The sequence below is a fragment of the Mauremys mutica genome, chromosome 7 (genome assembly GCF_020497125.1).
Source record: "Mauremys mutica isolate MM-2020 ecotype Southern chromosome 7, ASM2049712v1, whole genome shotgun sequence".
NCBI lineage: Eukaryota > Metazoa > Chordata > Testudines > Geoemydidae > Mauremys > Mauremys mutica.
The window spans coordinates 91,284,998-91,292,641 of record NC_059078.1 but is presented as its reverse complement, the minus strand read 5'-3'; positions in this window follow the sequence as shown (position 1 = coordinate 91,292,641).

Sequence of the window (7,644 nt, the reverse complement as noted above, 5' to 3'; positions counted from 1 at the left end):
AAGCTACTCTGTTGCAGAGGAAAGATAAGAAGAGCCAAAGGAGGCCAATGGGGCCACAGAAAGAAATTTTGGCCATCTAAAAACCTATATGGATAGATATAGGAAATGGAAGGAGGATCATGTCACCAATGAAATGTGTAGGGACAAAAATCAGGCAAGTCAAGACAAAGAATGAGTTACAGCTGATAAGAAATGTTAGAGACAACAAGAAGGGGTTCTACAAATATGTCAGACAAAAAAGGAAGATCAGAGATGGTGTGGATCCACTGCTCAATAGAGGTGGTGAGCTGATAATGGAAGATGATAGGAAGGCAGAGCTGCTCAATAACATGTTTCAGACTTCTCACAAAAAACACCCCAAACATGTGACCAGACGACTAATGAACTTACCATAGACAATAAAGGGGAAGGGATGCAGATCAGGAGAAGTAAAGACATGTCAGATCTTCTGACTAATTTGAATGAATCCAAGGCAGAAGAGTCTGATGCTATTAACCCAGGATACTGAATGAATTAGCTGGAGACATCTCAAAGCCACTGTCAATGATATTTGCAAACTCATGGACGACAGAGGAGATCCCATAAGATCTGGAGATGGGCTAATGTAGTGCCCATCTTTAAAAAGGGGGAACAGGAGGAGCTGGGTAACTATAGAATGGTCAACCTGACCTCAATACCTGGGAAGCTACTAGAGCAATGTATAAAACATTCAACATTCAATACCTGGAGGATGAAGGGATAACTACTAGCACCCAGCATGGATTTTCTAAGAACAAATCATGGCAAACCAGCGTGATTTTCTTCTTTGACAAGGTAACTGGTTTGGTGGATGGCGGAAATGTGGTGGACATAATATACCTGGATTTTAGCAAAGCACAGTCCCACATGATATTTTGATAAGTAAGCTGGAGAAATGCAGGCTCAGCAGAACTACCATTAAATAAATACATAATTGGTTTAACAACTGCAAACAAAAGAATAGCTATTAATGGAATGATGTCAGATTAGGAGGTGGTCTTGGGTGGTGTTCCACGGGGATCTGTTCAAGGTTCAGTGTTATTTAACATCTTTATTAATTACCTGGACGTAGGAATAGAGAGCATACCGAACACATTTGCGGATGCACAGATGTGGGGGGGAAAGGGGATTGCAAACACTGGAGAATAGAGCTAAAATTCAAAGGTAGCTTGATAAATTGGAGAACTGGGCTATAGACAACAAAATGAAATTCAGCAAAAACAAAATATAAGGTGCTACACTTAGGGGAGTATCAGAGGGGTAGCCGTGTTACTCTGGTTCTATAGAAGCAGCAAAGAGTCCTGTGGCACCTTATAGACTAAACAGACGTTTTGCAGCATGAGCTTTCGTGGGTGAATACCCACTTCTTCGGATGCAACTGTGACTTGCATCCGAAGAAGTGGGTATTCACCCACGAAAGCTCATGCTGCAAAACGTCTGTTAGTCTATAAGGTGCCACAGGACTCTTTGCTGCTTCTACTTAGGAGAGAAAAACCAAATGCACAAATATAGAATGGGGGATAACTACTGCTTCGGGTGGCTTTTTTTTTTTTTGGATGTACTGTTAGTACTAGTTTGCACTTCAAATTCTTTTTTTGACCTCCTTAACTATACTTTTACACTTGACTGTCCAGAGTTTATGCTCCTTTCTATTTTCCTCAGTAGGATTTGATTTCCATTTTTTAAAGGTTTAGAGAATGTTAATCAACTGCAGCTGGCTCTCACATTCCCTCACAGTTCTCCTCTGTTAGTTACTCCTAAACGCTAGTTCTTCTGGTCACTTAGGAGCTGGATTTTTAAACACTTACTCTCACTGAGTAGCCCCATCCCCTGGTTAAGAGTTAGTGGGTTCTAAGGGGATTAGGGATCAAAGCCTCTTTACAAAATTCCCAGCCTTGTCAAGTAGGCCACTACTCTGAGCACACAACCCCCACAAACATACAGACCATACAACATACTTCAGTTAAGCAGCAAGCATACAACAGACAAATTCACCCTGAGCGTCACATAATCATTCCTTTTTCACTCCAAATGTTGTCCTCTCTCATTAACAAACTCTCTATTATCTGCTATAGTAGCCTAATTTTTCATATGCTTTTTTGAGGAAATGCCACTTTGTCTCAAAGAAAAATGTGTGTAAGGGTTTCTAAAATTCTTAATCCTTTTGAATCTGCTCTCTCTCCCTACGTTGTTGCCTCTTCTTCTTAAAAGCCTTGCTCTTGATTATGAATCACACTGATGCAATCAAGGGACAGAAAAAAAATCTTATAGAATTTGTGACTAATTACAATGAACCACAGATCTTAAATTTCAAATATTGGCTGTTGACTATAGCAAATTTTGTGTTAAATCCAAGAGGAACACATGCTTGATCTAGCCTGTGAGTTAGACTTGGAGATATAGGTTAGATTCTGGAGATAGTGATGTTTTGTCTTAGTCAAATAGCCTCCTTTAGTTCAAGGTAACAGTTCACCTCACTGGCTTTATAATCCCATGTAGAACAGAACTGACTTTTAGAACTGTGAGGAAGAACAATGTTTAGCAGATGAACTACTCTGTGGGTGACCGGCTTGAACACTAAATTTTCTTTAGCCCTTGACTACTGATGTGGTGGGTTCTCCAAGATCAGTATGTTATACAGACAGCATGCAACAAATGAAGCAGGAACCAATGAATGAGGCTGGAGCACTGGTGACAGAAACTGTTATGAACCAGACTATTTGTAACAGATATTAAAAAAAAAATCTTATGCTGTGACTTAGTCAAAGAGTTAGGTACCCCAGCATAGCCACCATGAACAACTGATTTCTGGAATTGTTTTTGGGTAGTAGATAGGCTAGTGAATCCAAAAACTACTTGGATATTTAGTCAAATGTTACAAGTAGTAAGTCCTTTCAATGTACTTTAAAATCTCTGGGATTTAGACTTAATTGGTCTTCTACAAGATAGCATTTCTGTATCTTGGGAACAAATTTAATGTCTTCTCTACTTGAGCATTAGCTATTCTTGAAAATATTTGGAGAGGTTTAGGTAGCAACCTGTGATTTGGATGCTTGTCCTTCATGGCAAATGGAAACTCTTGGGAAGACATTGGGTCTACTCTTATGGGAGATTGTAAATGCCTCCATTTGTTAGGGCAAAATGTCCCACCTCTAACAAGTTATTGTGAAAAGGAGTAAGTAACTGAAAGTGCTAACGTCACTAAATAATAGCTTGCCTCTAATTTACAAGTGAGAAAGTTAAAGTAAAAACAATTCTAGTAGTGCCTAGAGAGAGGACAGATGTTCTTGATTTGTCAATTTGGCTAAGCCTAAGGAATCAACTGCTCATGGCTTGTTGGGTGAATAACTCTTCTTAGAAATAGACCACGTAGTGAGTTTCATAGCAGCCTTTAATACTGTGGGCATGTCAGTAGTTACTGGCAAGCTGCAGTTGTGGTCAAGTGACTCCATTCTTCTCTTGTTAAGAGGCCCAAAAGGGCAGTATCAGTGGTGATTGCTTATCTGCCAGAATTTCTCTCTCATGGAAGGTACCACATTCTTCTATTCTGATACCTCTTCTGTTCAACATTTCTGCATCCACAAAGAGATAATGATGTTGTACCACATAAAATCTCAGCAATACGCACCTCGCATTTCTGGGTCCGATTCATCCCGTCTCAAAAAACGTGAGAAGAGATTAAAAAGATTGGGATTGTTCAGCTTGGGGAAAAAAAAGACAGGCGACTAAGGGGGGATATAATAGAGGTTTATAAAATCATGAATGGAGTGAAGAAAGTGAATAGGGAAGCATTATTTACCACGTCCCATAACACAAAACCCAGGGGTCACTCAATGAAATTAACAGGCAGCAGGTTTAAAACAAACAATAGGAAGTATTTCTTCACACAATGCACAGTCAACCTGTGGAACGTGTTGCCAGGGGATAATGTGAAGGCCACAATTGTAATGGGGTTCAAAAAAGAGTTAGATAATTACATGGATGATACATCCATCAATGGCTATTAGCCAAGATGGTCAGGGATGCAACCCCATGCTCCGGATGTTGCTAAGCCTCTGACTGCCAGAAGCTGGGATTATTATGACAGTGGATGAATCACTCAGTAACTGCCCTGTTTTGTTCATTCCATCCGAAGCATCTGGGACCAACCATTGTCAGAAAAGAGGATATTCAGTTAGATGGATCATTGGTCTGATCCAATATGGCCATTCTCATGTTCCCATCCTGGCCCTCAAAAAATACAATAAGCTTATGTTCTGAATGAAGCCCATTTATAGTAAACATATATAGCATTTAACATTTGCTGTACAAACATTTTGTACATTATATTAATAATGCTTCATAATCAATTCTTCAAAGTAGAAAAATGTGTTTATCATTCTCTGACATCAACTTTTAACAATGTGATGTGCTGCTGTAATTTCATTTGTCTTTAAAGAATGCAACAGAAGTTCTGTGGGAATAGTAACATAATTTATATGGTGATTATTCACTCTGAAAATGTAAAAATCAGGAGATAAATATTAATAAGAGTAAGCTATATATGGAATTCAAAATTACTTGGGAACAATGTTTCCCTACATAATTTAACACATGGCTCTATCACCTTATTAAGTGTTATTGAATCTCATTACATTCATTTGCAAAATCGGGGGGGGGGGGAATAATCAAAATTCAGTAATTAAATGAGGTCCAATAAAATTATCTTTTCCTAGCTACTTATTCAGTTACACAAGTCTACAGGATCTTCAGTACATATCAAATGTAAAGTATTTCCTCCTGTTGTAAACTACTAATATTTTTAAAAAAATAAATTCAATAAGCCACTGTATATCTAGTGGACAAGATTCTTAGCTGGTGTCAATTGATACTGCCCTACTGACTTCAATGGAGGTATGCTGATTTACCACAGTTTAGAATATGTTCCAAAGTGAAGGAGATTCTCTTGCTTCCCTAGGCAGTTTGCTCCATTTCCCAACTGTTCATACAGTTAGGAAGTTTTTCCTGAGATTTAATCTAAATCTGGTGTGCTGTAGTTTCAAATCCATTGCCTCTTTGTCCTGCACTCTGCAGCAAGACAGAAAAATCTTTCTCCATCTTTTTTATTGCAGCCTTTCAAGTATTTGAAGACTGCTATAGTGTCCCCCTTTAATCTCCTCTTTTCCAAACTAAACATACTCCGTTCCTTCAGCCTTTGCTCATATCCCTTTGACCATCTTTTTGTTGGAATGTAGAGTGATTTACTTCTTAAGGACTCATCTTTAATTAAATATGCATATTTCATATGAGCTAGTGAACAGGGGCCAGAAAAAACAGAGTTTGAGAAGGAGTTTATAATAAGGAGTTGTAATAGAATCACTGTGGTTAGGAAAGGCTGCATGGTCAGCATCAATGCTTCTCCTGTCTCCTCCACTTGCACCTGTATCCAGACAGAGAACCTAACCATGGATGCCTCTACCCAGATCCTGGTGTGGAATTGCAGAGACAATGGCTTGCATTGCCCTTTCACAGAAAGCCAGGCTGTGGCAACCATCTAGTGTGAAAGGTGTCTGCTCGTAGAAGCTCTCAAGAAGCAGGTGGAGAGCTCCTGGAGGAGGTGGCGAGGCTGAGGAGAATCCATGAACACAAAGAATTCATCAGAAGTATTCATAAGGAGACCGCCAGGGCTGAGGAGGCTATCTAGCTAGGGAGGACTGCTGTCACACCACCAGGGGAGGGGATACAGCCACATCATAGGACAACACTGGCTGCTGGTTACTTCTGGTGGCAGGCAGTGCTCCACCCTTGCACCCAACCCACTGAGCACAATGACGAAGAATAGTTATACTGCCCTGGAAATGAGGGATGAGGAACCGTGCCCCTAACGGTGGAGGAGGAAAAACTCTGTACTCCCAAGACTGGGAGGATTACGGCCACCATTCCCAAGAGGTAACTTAAGATAGTGGTGGTTGACAACTCCCTTCTGAGGGGATGGAGGCACCCATCTGTTGACTGACATGGCATTCCAGGAGAACATTATGGGGGGATTTTCAAGGATAATCTGGCCCTCTGATTACTATGCCATGTGGACACTAATGACACTGCGAGGCATGACCATGAGCAGGTCAGAAGTGACTACTTGGCTCTGAGAGCCAAGGTGAAGGAGTTGGAGGTGCAGGTGGTGTTCTCTCTGATCCTTCCAGGCAAGGATAGGAGTCCAGGGAGATATAGGTGCATCCTGGAGGTGAATGCCTGGCTGTGAGTCTGGTGTCACCAGGAGGACTTCAGCTTCCTTGAACATAGGATGCTGTTCCGGGAAGAAGGACTGCTGAGCAGGGATGGGGTCCACCTATTGAAGAAAGAGAAGAGTATCTTTGGAGACAAACTGGTTGACCTAGTGAGGACGGCTTTAAACTAGGTTTGATGGGGCAGGAGACACAAGCCCACAAGTAAATAAAAAACATGGAGACCTGGAAGAAGGGTCAGAATCTCAGAAGGACCATAGGAAATTATAACAAGGAAAAGGGAGAGACACGTGGGAACAGAAGGGAAATCAAATCAGTATCTTAGGGCTAGTCTACACTTACCTGCCGGGTCGACGCGGTGAGTTCGACTTCTCGGCGTTCGAACTATCGCGTCTAATCTAGACGTGATAGTTCGAACTCCCCACACGCTCCGGTCGACTCCGGTACTCCACCACTGCAAACGGCGGTGGCGGAGTCGACCTTGGAGCCGCGGACTTCGATCCCGCGGCGTCTGGACGGGTGAGTAGTTCGAACTAGGGTACTTCGAGTTCAGCTACGCTATTCACGTAGCTGAACTTGCGTACCCTAGTTCGATCCCCGCCCTTAGTGTAGACCTGCCCTTAGATGACTGTATATTAATGCAAGAGTATGTGAAATAAACAGGATGAACTGGAAGTACTAGTTAATAAACACAACTATGACATTGTTGGCATCACACAGACTTGGTGGGATAAAATGCATGACTGGAATATTGGTATAGAAGGGTATAGCTGGCTCAGGAAAGACAGGTAGGGGGAAAAAAAGGAGGTGTTGCCTTTTATCATCAAAAATCTATATATTTGGACTGAAGTGGAGATGGAAATAGGAGAAAGATTTGTTTAATGTCTCTGGGTAAGGATAAGAGGGGTAAAAAAAAAAAAACCAAAACCACCATGGGTGATGTCATGGTAGGGGGTCTACTATCGACCACCTAATTAGGAAGAAGAGGCTTTAAAAAACAAACAAACAGGACTTGGTGGTGATGGGGGACTTCAACTAGCTATACATCAAGTCACAGATTATCCAAATTCTTGGAATGCTTTGGAGACAATTGGTTATTTCATAAGGTGGAGAAACCAACTAGTTGAGAGGCTGGTCTAGATTTGATTTTGACAAATAGGGAGTAACTGATTGAGAATTTGAAAGTAGACGACAGCTTGAGTGAAAAAGTGATCATGAAATGATGAATTCATGATTTTAAGGAATGGTATGGGGGGAAAAACAGCAGAATAAAGATAATGGATTTCAAGAAGGAATACTTTAGCAGACTCGGGCAGTTGGTAGGTAATATCCCATGAGAATCAAAGAATAGTAGGACTGGAAGAAACCTCGAGACATCATCTAGTCCAGTCCCCTGCACTCA